Consider the following 18,283-nt stretch of genomic DNA (forward strand, 5'->3'; position numbering starts at 1 on the left):
AAACAGTGCTCGTTGTTGTTGTTGTTGTTGTTAATTTACGTCGCACTAGAGCTGCACAGTGGGCTATTGGCGACGGTCTGGGAAACATCCCGGAGGATGATCCGAAGACATGCCATCACGATTTTGATCCTCTGCGGAGGGAATGGCGCCCCCGCTTCGGTAGCCCGATGACCTGCGCGCGAAATCGAGCACTTTACTGTAGCACAGATTAACGAGGACACATACCGCACACCCTCGGTCCCTACGCAAACTGATCCAAGTGGTCACCCACCCGCACACTGACCGCAGCCAGTGATGCTTGACTTCGGTGATCTGCTGGGAACCGTGTCTTAACGATCAGTCCGCTGCGGGACTAAACAGTGCTGGTTAAAGCCGAAGTGGCTCATGGGATACATCGTTCGCTTCGAGGTGACCCAGGTTTGGATCCTAGTATTGACCTGATTAATACGAATTCTGCTTCCATCTAGCCTCGACCACAGAACTGACGTAATATATCCTCGTTGGTTGACGGATCATGGGCTAGAATGTTCTTGACGTCTGGTTAACCGTGGTAGGTTTTCATGTTTTTCCTTTCCATGTAACGCAAATCCATTCGGATTAGTTCCATCAAAAAAGTCCTCCACGAAGACTAGTTTGTTCCTATACTTGATGTAGGAGTTTCTTTCCTGGGTTAGGGACAAAATGACAAGGCTACGGAGTTGTCATTGATAGTCGTTGGCTGTTCAACGCCGATAAATAAAACAGTGATAGTCAAATTTACATTAATGCAAGAAGAAAATACAAATTGAAAGCAGGGCTGAAAGCTTATACTTGTCAAGGCGGACAATAGCAAAACCTGAAAAGTTCTTATTATCATTTATTATTAAGAAAATTAAAATAGTTTTGACTACCAAGATTTTTTTAACGACTTTAATAACCGTGCAACACTGATTTTACGAACAATTAAACAGTTATGGTTAGCTAAGAATTAATAAAAAAAAAGCTTTTTGTACTCCTCACAAAATCCAGCTATTAATAAAATGATTTCGTTACCAGATTTTCCTCTTTTTTTTCTTACTTTCAGTCCAACCTTACAGTTCAGACATCTGGTAGGGCAAAACTTTAATACAGATATATTTGGCCGATATGGTTGGCTTTGAAAAAATATTTTTTTTACTGATTAAGAAACTTACGTTATATTTTAACCGGTTAACGCCCAGCGTCATATATTTAGGACAGTTCCTTTTTTCAAAGACATTCATTGCGGTGGGAATCTTTTTTCAGCATTTTCATTTATCTGGGTGAATTAAAAGATTCTCAGATACCAGAATGATTTAGTTATTTCTGATTAGATCTAGAATTATAAGGAGCAAGTACCTTTTGATCTATCAATGACTTTTTGAATGCCCTAACAATAGGAAAACCAATTAATTTCGATAATATATTATACCACCAGTGTTTTCACTACAGCGCGAGAACGCGAGAATCTCGCATATTTTTTTCTTTTCTCGCATTAAAAAATGATTACCGCGAGAAATGCGCGCACTCTATAAATCAATTTCAAAATTCGCGAAATTCTCGCACTTTGGAAAAANGATTAGATCTAGAATTATAAGGAGCAAGTACCTTTTGATCTATCAATGACTTTTTGAATGCCCTAACAGTAGGAAAATCAATTAATTTCGATAATATATTATACCACTTTTTCCATAAAACCACTTTTTGTATCATTTCAATATATAAATTCGGGACAAAACGGGTTAAGCTTAGTTTTTTCCATTTTAAGTAATATGAAGTTAATAAGTGTCATGCGAAATATAATTTTATTACAGTCACATCGTAGTGACATTTTTAAAAGGTTGGTGTAATTACCCTTATTCTACAAATTTTGGTATTTAATTGGTACCATTTCATTAAAACTTTGGCAGAAAGTGGAGCAGTAGGCATCCTGGCTTCTGAATTAAACCTTCTGAAATTATGTCTTCTGAAAATAATTTTTATTTTAATCTTGTCCCTAAACGAAAAACCTAAGGAAGAAACTTAATTTCAGTCAACTCTACTCGGCTTCACATCCTGCTTGCTGTCATTTTCTCTCCCTTACAACTAATTTGAATTCTGTCTCTATATTACTGTATTACGCACGAGATTACGAGTGGCACTCAAAACCAAAGATCTCAACAATCAAGGAATTAACAAGAAACTCAAATGATGTTTTGCTGTTGTAACTTCTTAAAATGTATTCATATCTCAAGAAAAAAACAATAATGATTTATGGCCACTAAATTTACCAATGGTTTTCAATTCTATGAAGCAGATAAAAAAAAAATAATAACACTCCAAAAAACCATATACTTTTGCACTTAAAATTCTTAAATCAGAGAAGCATTAAAAAAAATGCGCCAATAAAAACTTACCTTTGCTGTCTTTTTTAAATATGATTTATGACAAGGGGATAATCAAATTCCGCGTAACATGTTCTCTGGATAATCATTTACCGCCTATCATAGTAGATTGCAACTTATCTTGAAGGAGGCGCGTGTTATCATTTGGGGCAAAGTGTATTTACCTGAGAAATAGCGATATTGTGTTCCGACCGTATTTGCAGCGGCTACCATTTTAGAACATAAATAAATATTGATAACATGCTATCGTGCGCATCATAGACTTCGGAAAAGTCTAGTGCAAAATTCCGACAGCTCCGCCATTTCGAGATAGTGGTTTTTCTCACAGTTTTCAATTTAGAAAGAACTGTACTTCGAGAACAAGTAAAGTTAGCAACCTTTTGCAACTCTGAGAGCTTATTATTTTAACACGTTGAATGCCATTGTGGTCACCGGTGACCGGCACTGAGTTTGTACGTAGCGCCACGGGGGTCACGCCAAGATTATTAGATTCACACATAATTCCAGTATATTTTTAATTTTTTTCCTAATATTATTATCGTTACTAAAATGGTTTGAAGAAATTAATGCAATATAAAACACACAAAGATAGTTTTATTTATATACACAGAGGTGCCAACTTGCTCCGGACAGCGAATAAATATTTTCAAAGGTAGTTTATTATTTGTGATTCTTGGTTTAATAAATTCAATTTAGTAGATTTTTATCCACCACTATTTCTAAACAATTCGCAGTATTATATAATTCACCACTTTTTTTTCGTTATGCTAAACATTTTAAAAAACTAGCAAAATCTGTCTAACATTTGAATGTTTAGTTTGTAGCTATGCAGAGTTGCCAACTTGCTCCGGACAGCAAATATATAATTTAAAGTGGTAGTTTATCAATTGTAATTCTTGGTTTAATAAATTTACTTTAGTAGATTTTTTATCCACCACTATTTCTAAATAATTTGCAGGCTTATATAATTTACCACTTTATAGTTCTTACGTCATGCTATACATTTTAGAAAGCAAGCAAAAATAGTCAAATAATTGCAAAATTTACTTTGTAGTTATTTACCGTTTTTTTAATTATTTTGGCGTGTCCGGAGAAGTTGGCATCTCTGGCTATGTACTGTTTGGCCAGACGGGCAATCCTAGCTTGGCATTCAACGTGTTAATAAATGTATAGCTGCCAACTCTTACGGTTTTCCCGGAAGATTTTATTTCCATATTTAACATGGTAGTGAAGCTCATGTTATTCTACTACGCTTTTTGCAAAACATTTTACAGAGTGATGAGAATTTAAAAGACAAAACTTATAATATTTTTGGTAATATTGCTAACATTTCTAAAGCCTCACTACGAATGAGTCGGTATGTTGTGGCGTTGATAATGAATTTTTAAATCATTTATATGTAGTGGTGTGGAAAATTAGTTCAAACGACTAAAAAATAATACTTAGGGGAGAGGGGGGCGCATGTGAACAGGGGGTACATGTGAACATGGTATGTTTTACCAATATGATTTGAAATAAAAAATCTCGAAAAATGTTCAATTGATGGCAGTACTAGTTCTACCTCTCTGCAAAACTTTCAGAACAATGAGACATTTTGTTTTGTTCTATTCTGACAATTTCTTTGTATCAGCTGGTGTTGTATATATTATAATCATTCGCTTCTTCAAGTGACATCATAGTATAAATCAACTAATAAACTAAAATTAACTATTGCAGACCATTATATGAACATTCAGGTAATTTTATGAGAAAAATTTTTTTCTCGCTCAATTAAACATTCTCAATTTTTCAAGTTAGATTTAAGAAGGATGATGGGGCACTTGTGAACAAAACATCTGGGGCAGATGTGAACAGTTCACATGTGCCCCTACATAGCATTAAGATTATTATCCTCATAATATTATAAGTTTAAAAAATATGCATGCATTTAAAGTTAATATTATTTAATTTTCCATAATTAATTTATAAATTTTTTTCTTTAAAAACTTTTTTTATTTATTAAATGGTTGCTCTCGCATCACGCTTATTAACTGATACACTTAAGAAAGAATTGTTAAAGCTACAAATAAAAAGATAGAAAAAATGAAAAAAAATCATGACAGAGTATTAGAGAAGAAAGAAAAGGCCCATTACAACTCCTGTGGAACATGAAGTTGCGAAAATCCCAACAGCGTAAAAATTATTGTACAGCTGAAAAAATATTTCCTTATTGACAGTACTGTTGTACAATTTAAATTCACATAGCAAGTTACAACCCCTTCAGTATAATGCGTATCTATATCTGTTATATTAAAGATTTTTTTTCTTTAAAATATGATGATTGCTTTGTGTTCTTAAACTTGTTCATATGTGCCCCAGGCATGTTCACATGTGCCCCAATAGGGGCACATGTGAACATGCGTAACATGTAATATGTGAACATGTAATAACTTCGAATCAGAAAAGGAGAGATGGTAATGATAGTCAATAAAGATAAATTTAACCTCTTTGCACTCGAATGCATACCTGCCAACTCTTCCGGATTTTCCGGAAGATTTTATTTTCATATTTAAAGTGGTAGCAATACTCAGGTTATTCCAATTAACTTTTTGAATTATAATGATAATTATAAACGAGTTTGACCACCACTACATATAAATAATTACAATAAATATATGAAAGCATAATAATCATTGCGCAAGCGAATTTCAGCGGGATCAAAGTATAAATATAATTTTGAGTCAGATTGCTTTTCGTTTATTGTTTTACAACCACTCTGAAAATCCATTATCGGAAAGAGTGAAAGTTGGCAGGTATGCGAATGTCACCACTAAGGCCTCCACTCTAAAATTAAAAATATAGTATTTAAGTTTTTTGTAACCCACTGATTTTTACCTACAGAAAATACGTTAGAATTTTCTGGTATGTAATTCTGATTGAATTAGTGCTTACGTTATGTCAAACAGCATTTCAAAGTACTCAGAGTGCAATAGGTTATAATTAAATTTTCTTATTTTTTCTGCGATTTTAGTTTCGAAAATTCATAATAAGTTGTTGTTTTTTTTACAATAAACAATGTGCTATCGTCGAGAAATATTTTCATCAAAAATATGCATAATAATATGCCACCACTATATGCTAATTTTGCTACCACTTAATGTGTTTTATCGACACAAACTGTAAGGAAGAATTCTGCAACGTGCTGGCGTAGAATAACCAATGATAGTATTAAAAATTAGTAGACGATTAAAAACTAAAGCTTTCAGAGTTTTGACAATATTTTAAAGGTTTCACAATAAGAGACAGAAGTTAAGCAGGCGTATTATAAACTTTTGAAACAATTGCATACAGTGGTGTGGAAAATAAATATAAATTAAATTTACCTCTAGACACCACTAGAAGAAATTTTTCCAAAAATGTAGAAAGTTGGCAACCGTGTATATTTAACATCCTCCAACGACCACGGAATTTCCAATTTCAAAAGTTTATTTTTAACAAAATAAAAAATGTATTAATAGTTTAATTGAGTCGTGATGGCTCAGGGGGTAGATAGTTCGTCTTCCAATAAGGTTAAGCGGGTTCGAATGATAGCGATGGCTCGTCGATATGAATTCCGCATCCGGTCTGCACCGACCACAGTGCTGAGTTAAAATATCTTCAGCGGTAGACGAATCATGGGTTAGAGTCCGCTTGCCGTCATGGGTGAAAACGAGACGGAAAATAGGAAAAGCTGGTAGTAATCCCATTTCAGATTTAACATGTTTTCGGTAGGAGTTAAATTATTCTCTTTGTCAATTATTCAGCTATATCTACAGAGATGCCAACTGCTCCGGACAAGCCGAAATAATTAAAAGAACGGTAAATACTGCAAAGTAAATTTTGCAAACTTTTAACTATTTTTGCTTGTTTTTTATAAGGTATAGCATGACATAATTACTTCAAAGTGGTGAATTGTATAAGCCTATAAAGTATTTAGAAATAGTGGTGGATAAAAATCTACTAAATTGAATTTATTAAACCAAGAATCACAATAAACTACCACTTTAAACTATATATTTCCTGTCCGGAGCAAGTTGGCATCTCTGTATCTACTTCTCTATAAAGAAGGAAGCTGTTTTTTTATATATGCTAAAATTGTAAAAAAAAATTACGGTAGTTACAGAAATTTAATGTTTCTTGAAAAAAATGCTACAATGAAGTGCCTTTCGTACCAGTTTTTGCTCTTTTCCGTCTCGTTATATATATATATAGGCTTTCAGCCTTGCTTGCCGTCAGTCTAAACGTGGGAGGTTTTCATGGTTTTCCTTTCTATGCAAGGCAAATGCGGGTAAGTTTCAGCGAGTTTCTCCCAATACTTCATCCAGGAGTTCCCATGTCTTCTAGATTAGGTTCGAAATTACAAAGCTACGGAGTTAACCATAAGCGGAGATGCCAACTGCTCCGCTTTCTTGAATAGTTTAAATAAAGTGGTAGCAGATTATATAGTAAAATTCGTTCAAGAAAGATAGTTACCCCTAGTTCTTAATATAGTAACCAGTAGATTTAAGCTTAACCCCTTGGGGACGGGTGATTCAGAAAAGCATTCGTACAAAATCAGAATCAAGTTGCAATTAAATAAAACCAGACTTAAAAGCCANTTTTATCTTCTTACCCTGATTGATACGGTTTTTTGCTGTCACGTATTTGTGACAGTCGGCGCGAAAGGGTTAAACGTCGTATTTTATATCATACTTATAATTTTTGATATTTAGTGGCGAAAAAATTACTTAAAATGAAAAATACTAAACTAAAAGAAACTTAAATTTCGCTACCACAAAAAAATACTATTTTACAGAGCGGAGCAAGTTGGCATCTCTGCATTAGTAGTCTCAAACCCAAAACAGGGTCGGACGGTCTTTTTTTTTTAGATATGAATAATATGAAATGTAAGTCATAGTGGTAGTTTTGATTCTTTTTTTACATCCGTCGTTGAACAGTTGATCCAATTTTGGGTTTACAACTACTAATGTTAAACTGCGCAGCCTTGCAATTTTGAAACAATCCAGAAGACAAGGAAACTCCTGGATCAGTACACCCAGAGGTATTTATTTGTTATGGGAACCTGGAAGACTTTGCGACTCAACAGATTCAACGTGCATCAGTCATCATTTACGGCATGGGGAGTCTTCGGCCACGAACCCTTGGACATGGGCCCTACCAACCAGGGTATCCTGGCCTAAAAGTTATGCCAACGCACGCGTTGTTCCCAGGTGGCCACCCTCCCAAGTACTGACCGCACCCGATGATGCTTGACTTCGGTGATCGGACGAGAACCGGTATTTTCATCGTGGTATTGATTGAATGATTTAAGAGATGTAATAGAAATGAAACGAGTTTCTAACACTTTTAGCATTTTCTGTCACTTGCTGGCATCCTAACACTTCTATACTAAGTTCAAGGCTGCCAACATCCTACGCTTTTTATAAAATTTCATTCCAGTAGTAGTTAAGTTAATGTTTTAATACACTATTTTTTATTCATTTAAACTTATTTTCCCTTCCACTACATACAAATAATTTAAAAATTCATACGCTACGCTACTTTGATCCAACTCACGTGGTAAGGTCTTCTAGAGTGAAAAAAATTCTGAAAGCTTTGATTTTTAAATACCTACCACTCTATAAAATATTAAACAAAACGTGAAGTAATTGTCAAGCCTTCGTTAAAAGCGTGGTGTTTTTCACAGAAATATTTCGACTGCAAAATGTGTGTTACTTTGCATTTTATCATTATTTTGCTTTTAACCCTTTATGTAGAAAAACTACTTCGAACATCGTTATAGAAGCGATAAATATAATTGCAGGGCTGCGATTTCTCTGTTAATAAAAAGATATTAATTATTGTACGTTCTACAAAAAAAAAATTATGATAAACAAAATTCGTAAATGGAAGAAAGCAATAGAAAGGATAAAATTTGCTACCGGTTCAAAGATAAAATCAAATCCGACCAAACATTCGTTAACCTCTAGTGTAAAAATGAATTATTTAAATTTGAGGTGATATGTAAGGGGAATCTAAATATTCCTTGCATTTATAAACTTTTTGATTCACCACTATTTTTAAAAATATTAAGTTTATATATTAATATGCAAAACTGTGTTAATAAATCTTAATGCAAGCATCAATAAGTGTTATTTTCCGAAACAATGGAAGCACGGAACCATCTCAACGCTGAAAATTATAGGCCCATTAGCCTGCTATCCTCCCTTTCAAAAATTATGGAAAGAATTATCCTCAACAGGCTATACCCTCTCCTAGATTTTTTACCAAATGAACAATACGGCTTTCGTAAAAATCTCTCGACTACCAAGCAGCTCATCTGGATTATAGAGTTCATCAGCGAAGGGTTCTATAAAAAACAAGCCACAGCCGTACTCATGTTGGACGTCGCAAAGGCGTTTGACAGGGTATGGCACACCGTACTAATCGTCAAAATGATTCGCCATAAGTTGGATATCATCAACGACTATTTATTAAATAGGACTTTCCAAATCAAAATAAACGAGTATTACTCGACAAGCAGAATGATACAAGCAGGTGTGCCGCAAGGCTCAATCCTTGGGCCCATTCTATTTTTAATATACTGCACCGACTTCCCAGTCATGAATGGAAACCCGAACACACAAACTGCTTTTTACGCTGATGATACAGCAATTCTGAGCAGATCACTAAATGAAAATACAGCAATCAAAAGGCTACAAAACAACATCAAAGACATTGAAACCTGGTGCAGTAAATGGAAGGTGAAAATCAATAGCTCGAAATCCAATCTAATCATCATTAGGAAAGCCTACAAAAAGAAGAGGAAAAAGCTTGAAAAAATCCTACTCTTTAATGAAGAAATTCCTCAAGTAACAAAAGCAAATTATCTGGGCATTGTGCTAAACAACACACTGAACTGGAAATTGCACATCACAAATATCCTACGAAAAGCGGGAGCCGCATTTCAAGCACTTAAGCCGCTACTCAATTATGACAGCAAATTAGCACTAAACACCAAACGACATATATATCTAATGTGCATTAAGCCGATTCTATGCTATGCATCCCCGGCCTGGGGAACAATCTCAAATACACAGAGGAAGAGATTATGTACATTCGAGCATAAAGTAATGAGGAGGATCACAGGGGCACCCTGGTTTGTTAGAAACAATACACTGTATAACGACTTAAAAATACCGAAAATTGACGAATACATCTATAAACTAAATACTGCCTTTTTTAAGGGCGCCAAAAATTGCGATACATGCGATTTCAATAAGCTACTAGACATCGATTACCTAGACGATAATAGGAATTACAGCCCGATAACCGCCTTTTTTCTTAGCGACTGCGTACTATATAGGCATTTTTCGTAATCGATGGACAAACTTTTCACTCCGCACCTACGAAGCCCGGCTAGCCGGGGGGAGGCGAGGGAGTGTGAAGGGAGTGCATTTCTCTTGTAAATAATCTTTGTAAATAATTTTTCACTTTTTTCATTTATTAATTTTCACTTGTACTTATAATATGTTCAATTGCGATATACCTACGTACTTAACCCAGATTATACACTGTTTTCTTTATTTTAATATACTGTCATTAGTGACTAGGCACCCCCCTTTTCCGCCCCACCCATTATTTATTTCAATGCGATGAAAGAGCAGATATCCCCTAGGGGATAGGCACTCTGTAAAATATGATTAGTTAGTTAGTTAGTGTTAATAAACCTTATAAGCTTGTTCTTAATACAGTGCATGTTTCTGCTTAAAATTGTAATTTAATTTCCATTTTACTAACACTGAAGAAAAGTTGGTATTTTTGCTACGAATCTTGGTATTGCCGTATTATACTAACTAATGCCAACTGTAATTTTTAGAGACTTGCCGACAATAAAATAACTTTTCTTCTTCTCGTACTTACTTGCATATTTGTTACAAGTAAATACATTTGTAAATTAGCAGCGATATTGATAGAAAATGCCATGAAATAATTTTCGGGAAAACTAATTAAAATAATATATTTTCATTTTATATACTGGTAGATATTTTACAATTAGTATTGAATATTTAATCCAATTTGTGAGTTTACAACCATCAATATTCAACTCCATGCCTAGTAAATTTGAACCCAAACTATAAGACAATTAAGTTCCTGGACCGAGCATTCGAACAAACTAGCCTTCGTGGAAGTCTTTTTGACAGAACTAACCACTTTAGTGTTACACGGAGAAAGAATATTAAAAAAAATCCCATTGTTTAGGCCGACGGCAAGATTTATCTACCACTAAGGACATTTTGCGACAGCACTTTGTTCGGTGCGAACCGGGTGCTAAATTCGCATCGACCAGCCATCATCGGAATTCGAACCGGGACCCCTTATCGAGAGGCGAGCGCTCTATTCTCTGAGCAACCATGACTCCAAAGGGGCAGGTAACACTATTTCTACGTTAACTATTACAAATAACGTCTACAAATTAGTTAACGTAACTGTCCAACATAGCTGTTAATTATGCCTTTAAAAAGAATTGCAAAACGCCAGCAAAAACAGTCTTCATACCTGAATCACTCATACAGTGCTTAAAACATTTAAAACAGTATTGCCAATAAATAACAGTAACAAAATTCTTCTATTAGCTTTCACTTCGAAATTAAGAATATCTGATTTAACCAATAACTATATTTTACTTAGAAACATTAGGCACATTGTTTGACAGAAAACTTTTGAAATACATGTCATTTTCTTACTTTTGAAATTTTACGTTTTTACAACTCATTATTTTTTATAAGGATCGAACGAACTCTGTGCCTGTCAACTGTTTTGATTACAGGTCTGATTTTTTTAACAAGTATTAAATGATATTGAGTACTATTTTTTTTAATAAATTTATATGGAAATTCTACTAGTTATGTTATGGAGTTTTTAAAACCAGAGCTACTAACTACTACGTTTTTTGCAGAACATTTTACGGAGGGAGCGAAAAACCGAAGCTTTCAGGAATTTTGGTAGTTTTTACCAAAATTTTAAGAGTCCCAACATTTTTACATCCCTCGAAAGAGATGGGCTTTGACTTGATCTATATTTTTGGGTGAAGTTCCAGCCCGCAGCACCATACTTCCTCACCTGAAATTACCTTAGGGCAACTCAGAGAGCTCTGGACACGAACAAATAATATTTAAAAAAGCAGTTAATCACTTCAAACTAAAATTTGCTGATACTTGCATACCTGCTAACTTTCACTCCTTTTGAGAATGAATTTTCCAAGTGGTAGTAAAACAATTACCGAAAAACAATCTTACTCATAAATATAATTATATTTTGACTAGGTTAAAATTCGCTAACGTAAAGAATAGTGTGCTTTTATATATTTGTTGTAATTATTTATTTGTAGTGGTGGTCAAACTCATTTATAATTATTATTATACTTGAAAAATTTTAATGGCATCGGTAACACTTTAAATGCAAAATTAAAATCTTCCGGGAAAACCGGAAGAGTTGGCAACTATGTACTCGGTTATCTGTGTTTACTTTTTAAAAGGTTTAATATCCTAGTCCTAGTGCTTAGATTTTACTGGGCCGCGAAGCGGCCCCTATCCCATTCATCTGGAATTTTTGAACAGTTTTGGTTGAGCAATGAGGTAAGCAGGCAATGGAGTTGCTTTTATGAATGTTTCAAGCTCTTTGCTTGAATAACTAAAAAGGAATCAAAAATAAATTGAGCAGCTTGCTCTAAACTGTGTTTGTTTGATTTTGGAGTTGTTCAGAATTGTATCAGCATGAGTAAACGTTATTTTCAGAAAGGTTGATGAAATTATTTGTTTTGATAGTTATGATATGAGGCGTCGGAGGTGAAATGTGCAGCTATTGGTCTGTAGTTTTTATCTTTGATATAATTTTCAAATTTAAAGATTTCATTAAAATTTGCTGTTTTACATTCTATGGCTTTATCGAAAAAATCTGCGTTTAGCTTGTATATATGCTGTGATAGAGTTGGTATTTTGAGGTCTGCATGTATATTGGTATTCCGGATGAACCATCTTGCACAGGTTATTTTTCTAAGGATCTTGTTTTGGCATTGGTTTAATTTCTTCAGTAGATGTTGAGGTATCGTTGTCCAGGCAGGTGAGGCATAGGTAAGTATTGGGCGGATCATTGCTGTATATAGTAGCTTCTTTAGTTTAAGTGACATATTCTGATTATATATTAATGGTTGTATGGCTATTATTGCTGCATTTGCTTTATCTATTGTGCTTTTGATGTGATCATTCCAGGTGAGTTTGCTATTGATTATAACGCCAAGATAATTTGCTTTTTTAACTATTGGTATTGGTATGTTGAACATTTTTGGTTGAAGTTGTGGAAGTATTTTAATTCTTCTTTTTTGTATAATTAATATTTGTGATTTTCCAGCATTTACTGCAGTTTTCCATTTTAAACACCAGTCTTCTATTTCGTCTATATGGTTTTGTAGTTTTTGAAGAGCATGATTTGGGTTTCTGGATTTAATAATAATACCGGTATCGTCTGCGTAATAGGCTGTTATGCTGTTATAATCGGCTTTGTTTATAGGAAAATCATAAGTGTATAATATGTATAATATCGGTCCCAGAATGCTGCCCTGTGGTACTCCGGCTGTGATGTTTCTCTTTGTGGATTTTTTGTTTTTGATGGTGATTTGAAATGTTCTATTAGAAAGATAGCAGGATAGGAGTTTGATTATGCCGGGTGGAAAATTCAGCTGTATGAGTTTATATATTGTACCAGTGTGCCAAAAGGTTTAATATAAATTCAACATGAATCATATAGGCTTTCGAATTATTTAGAAATACCGGTAGATTAAAACCTAATAAATCGAATTTATTAAATTATGAATCATTCAATAAGAAACTACCACTAGAAAATATTTATCCGCTGTCCGGAACAAGTTGGCAACTCTGCAACTAGAACAGTTGCATAGATAATAAGATGTTGAAAACTGGGGAAGCTAATTCTTGGTGCACCGGAGTACCTGGCGAAAAAAGCCACCTCCGTAAATTATATGATCTGAAACTGACAATAAGATGTGGAACTATGTGGAGTTGTATATGCATTTTTAAATCATTTATATGTAGTGGTATGGAAAATAAGTTGAAATGAATAAAAATTAAGCATAGCTACCACTAGAATAAATTTTTAGAAAAAGCTTGAGAGTTGGCAGCTCTGTAAAGCAGAAATTTGCTTTTAATTTAAGTGATAGCAAAATTCATTAAACATTAACAGAAACAATTAAAATTAAGCAGTTTTAAATTTGGATATTAGTTTTTAAATTATTAACACAAATGTTTGAGAAACGTTCTGATATACAAGATTTTTCCACAAAAACTTACCTTTAAAAAAAAGCATACCTTTTTTCTGCGAAGTTTGGATTCTGGTCCCTCATAACAAGAGGAAAGCCACAATCTAGGATCTCAATAATTTAGCCAAGAGAGCGGTTTAATATTTTAACCCTTTAATGTCAATTTTATTTTTCACGTAGTTCGCCGTATCTCAAAAATTTTTTGCACGCATAAAATTTTTTATCCAAAAGCAACAATATATGTAGAATTTTGTAGAGCCGTGAGAGCTCATGGGATAGAGCGTGCGACTTCCAATGAAGTGAACCGGGTTCGAATCCCAGCGATGACTGGTCGACACGTATTACGCATCCGGCTCATACCGACCACAGTGCTGACGTAAAATATCCTCAGTGGTAGAAGGATTATAGGTCATTACCTTGCCGACAGGCTAACTATGGGAGGTTTTTGTGATTTACCTCTCCATGCAACGCAAATACGGGTTTGTTTCATCAAAATGTCCTTCCCGAAAGCAAATTTCTCCCAATAGTTGATCCAGGAGTTTCCTTGTCTTCTGGATTGAGTTCAAAATTTCAAGGCTACGGCATTGAACATTAGTAATCGTAAACCCAATAATTGGGTCGGCCGTTCGACGACGGTTATAAAATAAAATTAAATACAATCTTGTAGGTAAATGCGTATACTAACACGGGGGGGAAATCAATGAGACTTTGCACCATTTTTAAGAAAAAGCTAAGTTTCAAAAAAATGCTAAGTTAAAATTCACATCTATCTTCCTTTTTAAGATTTTAACGATAGATCTTCCCCTTCAAATTATCTAAAATAAAAAGATTTTGCAAGAACTCTATTTGTAATTAAAAGATTTAATTATGGAAGATAAAGCAATGAGGCCATGAGAAAAAAAAATCTGAAAAAGAGCAGAGTCTACTTAGTAACGTATTGTTATTTTATTTTATACCCGTCGTTGAACAGCCGACTCAATTTCTCAGGGTTTACAGCTACTAATGTTCAACGCCGTAACCTCGTAATTTTGAACCCAATCCAGAAGACAAGGGAACTCCTGGATCAAGTATTAGGAGGTATTTGTCTTCGTGGAGGATTTTTTGATGGAACTAATCCGTATTTGCGTTACATGATGAGGAAAATCACGAAAACCTCCCACGATTACCCTGATGGCAAGAGGACTCTAACCCATGAACCATGTACCACTGAGGATACTTTATGTCAACACAGTGGTCGGGGCGGAATTCAAATCGACGTACTATTGTTGGACTGCAACATTAAGGGGTCTAAACTTGGAACCCCTTATTCGGCCAATTTATTTAGAGGATATTTCCGAGATTGCGGCTCTCCTCTTTATTTTAGGGGTCATAAATGTGTGCAAAATGTTTTCAATACGCTTTAAAAGTTTTCGAGATATAGCGAAATATGCAAAAAGTAAAATTAACGGTCCAATTTTTGGAGCGCTCTCCTGATCAAACTATTGGGACCATATTTCCCAGATCACGCTACCCCCTACATTTTGGGGGTCAAAAATTCGAAACCCGTTAAAGAAAAATCTTATGTTTATTCAGAGAAACAAGGGTTTACTTTTATTTCAGTTAAACTTTTATTTTGTAACTTCAAATATCGTCTGCACTCATTAATTAGAATATTTGAAGTCACCTTCTCAAACCATTAAGAATGAGTGAAGATCCGATCATTAGATTGAAGGTTATTCAGTGTGTTCCGTTTTTTTTTTTTTTTTCGATGCACTGTACAACCACATATCTCAGACGGTCATGCTCACTATAAATTTTAAAAATTTCCATTATCTTTTTTAGCTTTAATTTCTTGATTGTGTTTCTCACTTTAAAACTGGTTATTTTATTTATCCTATGACTGACAATATTCAATGCGTCCAAATATAATTTCATACTGTTCAGAATATTCAAGTTTTATTGCCTTCCCCATCACTTATTTTTTCCGGGGCCATAAAACTATTAATTCACTTTATCCAGTAATTTTTTAGTTCAATTAAATCTTTAAATTCAAAACTTTCTTTAAATTCAGTCCTCAAATTTAAAATTTTTAACAATTTATATATTTTTTACTTAAAAGTAACTATTATTATAGAAACTTGAGCAATAAAGTTCGAAATTTCTTAAATATATATAAACTCTAGAACAAATTTAAACTGGTTCTAAAGACCTATATGCACAAATATCGAAATGTTAGATAAAACTCGGGTAGAAGAATCAGCAAACAATTATATTTTAAGACGTCCCATCAGTCTGTGCTTTAAACAAAACTTTTATTTGACATTCAGCTTCAAAATTCTTAATACATTCCAAAATAAACCTAACGGCTTTCATTTATCTGATTATTATTTACCTGAAAAACAGAAATTTTGGGGGATCCATATTATATAAATAATTGCTGCTTACAGTTTTCTGAGCTTGTTTAATTATTATTGATCGATGCGAATCTTGATGTAAATGTGGCAGTTAACATTCGTTCAGACTATTTACTTAAAAGTGAGTCATCATAAAATAAATAAAAGAAGAGGGATAAGTATAAAAGTCTATTAGATAACAATTTTTCTTACAAAGATAACTTTAGTCTTATGACCAGGAAAACTCAGCATAAGTTATAGGCAATCACTTCTAAGAGGTTACGGCTGAAAAAGATAACCGACTACAAAACTGCTACTGACCATTAATTAATTGTTAATAATAAATATACAATTATCTTGTATATAAATAACTATAATTGTAGCATAAATAATAATTACTGTTATTTGAAGCAAATAAAATTATAAAAAAATTATAGATCCTTCAATTTTTTTTTATTCTAAATATAATTATTGAAACTTTTAATAAGTATTAGCAAATACTTGTACTCAGCGCAAATTAAGAAACTGACCACTCTAAATAACTTTTGATCTCGCGATCGGATCTTCACGTTCAAAGACTCAGTTATAATGTTTCGAAGGGGTAGATTAAAATATATGTATATGGGTGCCTCACAAATATATAATTATTATTATATATTATATGTATAATAATAATTAATTAGTGCCGACGATATTTTAAGTTACGAAATCTGATACAAAAATGTACTTTCTCTAAATAAGCATGCTTTTTTTCCTATGGATTCGGATTTCTGATCCGCAAAATATAAGGGGGGTGCAAACGATATTTTAAGTTACGAAATCAGACACAAAAACGTGCTTTCTCAGAATAAACATACCTTTTAATTCGAAGGATTCGGATTATCGACCACCAAAATATAGGGGTAGCCGCAGAGAAATATGGTAGCAATAGTTCGGTCAGGAAACGGGTCCAGAGCTTGGTCCCATAATGTTAATTATCCTTTTGCACATTCCGCCTAATTTCGAGAACTTTTTAAGCAAATTGAAAAAATTTTGATCACATTTATAAAATTAATTTATCGAAAGATAATTCCATGCAAAATATAACTTTTTGTAAATATTTATCATTTTTTATTATTTTTTACTATTTCAATATTAGATACTATTCGGGAGGAGTTAATCTATTCTCAATAATAGCAATTCACTGTAAGAAAATTTATCACGGCGAAGAAGCAATTCAATATTAAAATTGAATCCGTTAAAAACAATTGGTAGTTATGGATTTTTATTATTCCCGGAAAAAAAACTAAAAAATGAAATTTATTTCTTACCAGTTTTTACTCCAGTGGTAGTGCAAATTTACTGCTCAATAATATTTTAATAATGTGATAACAGGATAATCTTTTCATCATAAGTACATGCATAATAATACATTCAAAAAGAGCTGTTTTAATAAAAAAGTGGTAGGAAATTTACTCTTAAAAGTTACTATCAAATATATTGTTATGTTCTGCGTGATAGAGAGGGGCACAACCATCAGGAAGCCTCCACACGATTTCTTGTAAGTAGTCTGCGCAGATTATTTAAAAAGCGAACCACTTGTGTGCATGAACCCAAATTCTATTTTAAAAGAACTTGAACTGAGTTCTGTTTCCGTGTACCTGTCCCCGAAGCGGACACTTCACACTTTCATCTGAAGGTGTGCCCGTGGGCACCTGTAATAATGGCATTGCAAGTGGATAACGGCGGTGAATTTGCGGTGGGGGTGGTCAGATTAAATCTGCATTTAATCTATACGCATTTAATAATAACATGATTAAATAACATTTTTTAAAAGTACTTGAGAGAAATTTATTATATTTATTTGACAATTGATTCTGTAGTGGTTGACAAGTAAATAAAACAAACCAATTATATTCATAAATGAAGCAAATATTTAGACACATATTTACTACCACTTTCTAATGTTTAATAGATTTAATATTAAATGGTTCTTTCACTAATTGGTTTACCTTCATAGCTGTCTGACCGGACTACCTACAAAAAAAGCGTGTGTGGTGCTTTCGTTTCTAGTATGAATGTGTCTGCATTTACTCTTTTGCGCCATGTCTGCCGTCTTCTTAAGNATATAGGGGTAGCCGCAGAGAAATATGGTAGCAATAGTTCGGTCAGGAAACGGGTCCAGAGCTTGGTCCCATAATGTTAATTATCCTTTTGCA

At 33.7% G+C, this 18,283-nt stretch overlaps 1 protein-coding gene across 2 annotated transcripts in view; it reads right to left on the reverse strand.

Annotated features, from left to right (window-relative positions):
- The window catches only part of LOC107442474 (fibroblast growth factor receptor-like 1), a 42,856-nt gene that overhangs the window by 18,022 nt on the left and 6,551 nt on the right, over positions 1-18,283 (reverse strand). Inside the window, exon 1 of one of the 2 annotated variants that reach the window (XM_043050850.2) lies at positions 2,394-2,528. The exons of the other annotated variant lie outside the window; for it this stretch is intronic. The gene's annotated coding sequence lies outside the window, so the exon portion shown is untranslated. Of the gene's footprint in view, positions 1-2,393; positions 2,529-18,283 lie in introns of those variants that run through there. 2 annotated transcript variants of the gene reach the window in all.

Source organism: Parasteatoda tepidariorum, chromosome 6, assembly GCF_043381705.1.
Source record: "Parasteatoda tepidariorum isolate YZ-2023 chromosome 6, CAS_Ptep_4.0, whole genome shotgun sequence".
NCBI lineage: Eukaryota > Metazoa > Arthropoda > Arachnida > Araneae > Theridiidae > Parasteatoda > Parasteatoda tepidariorum.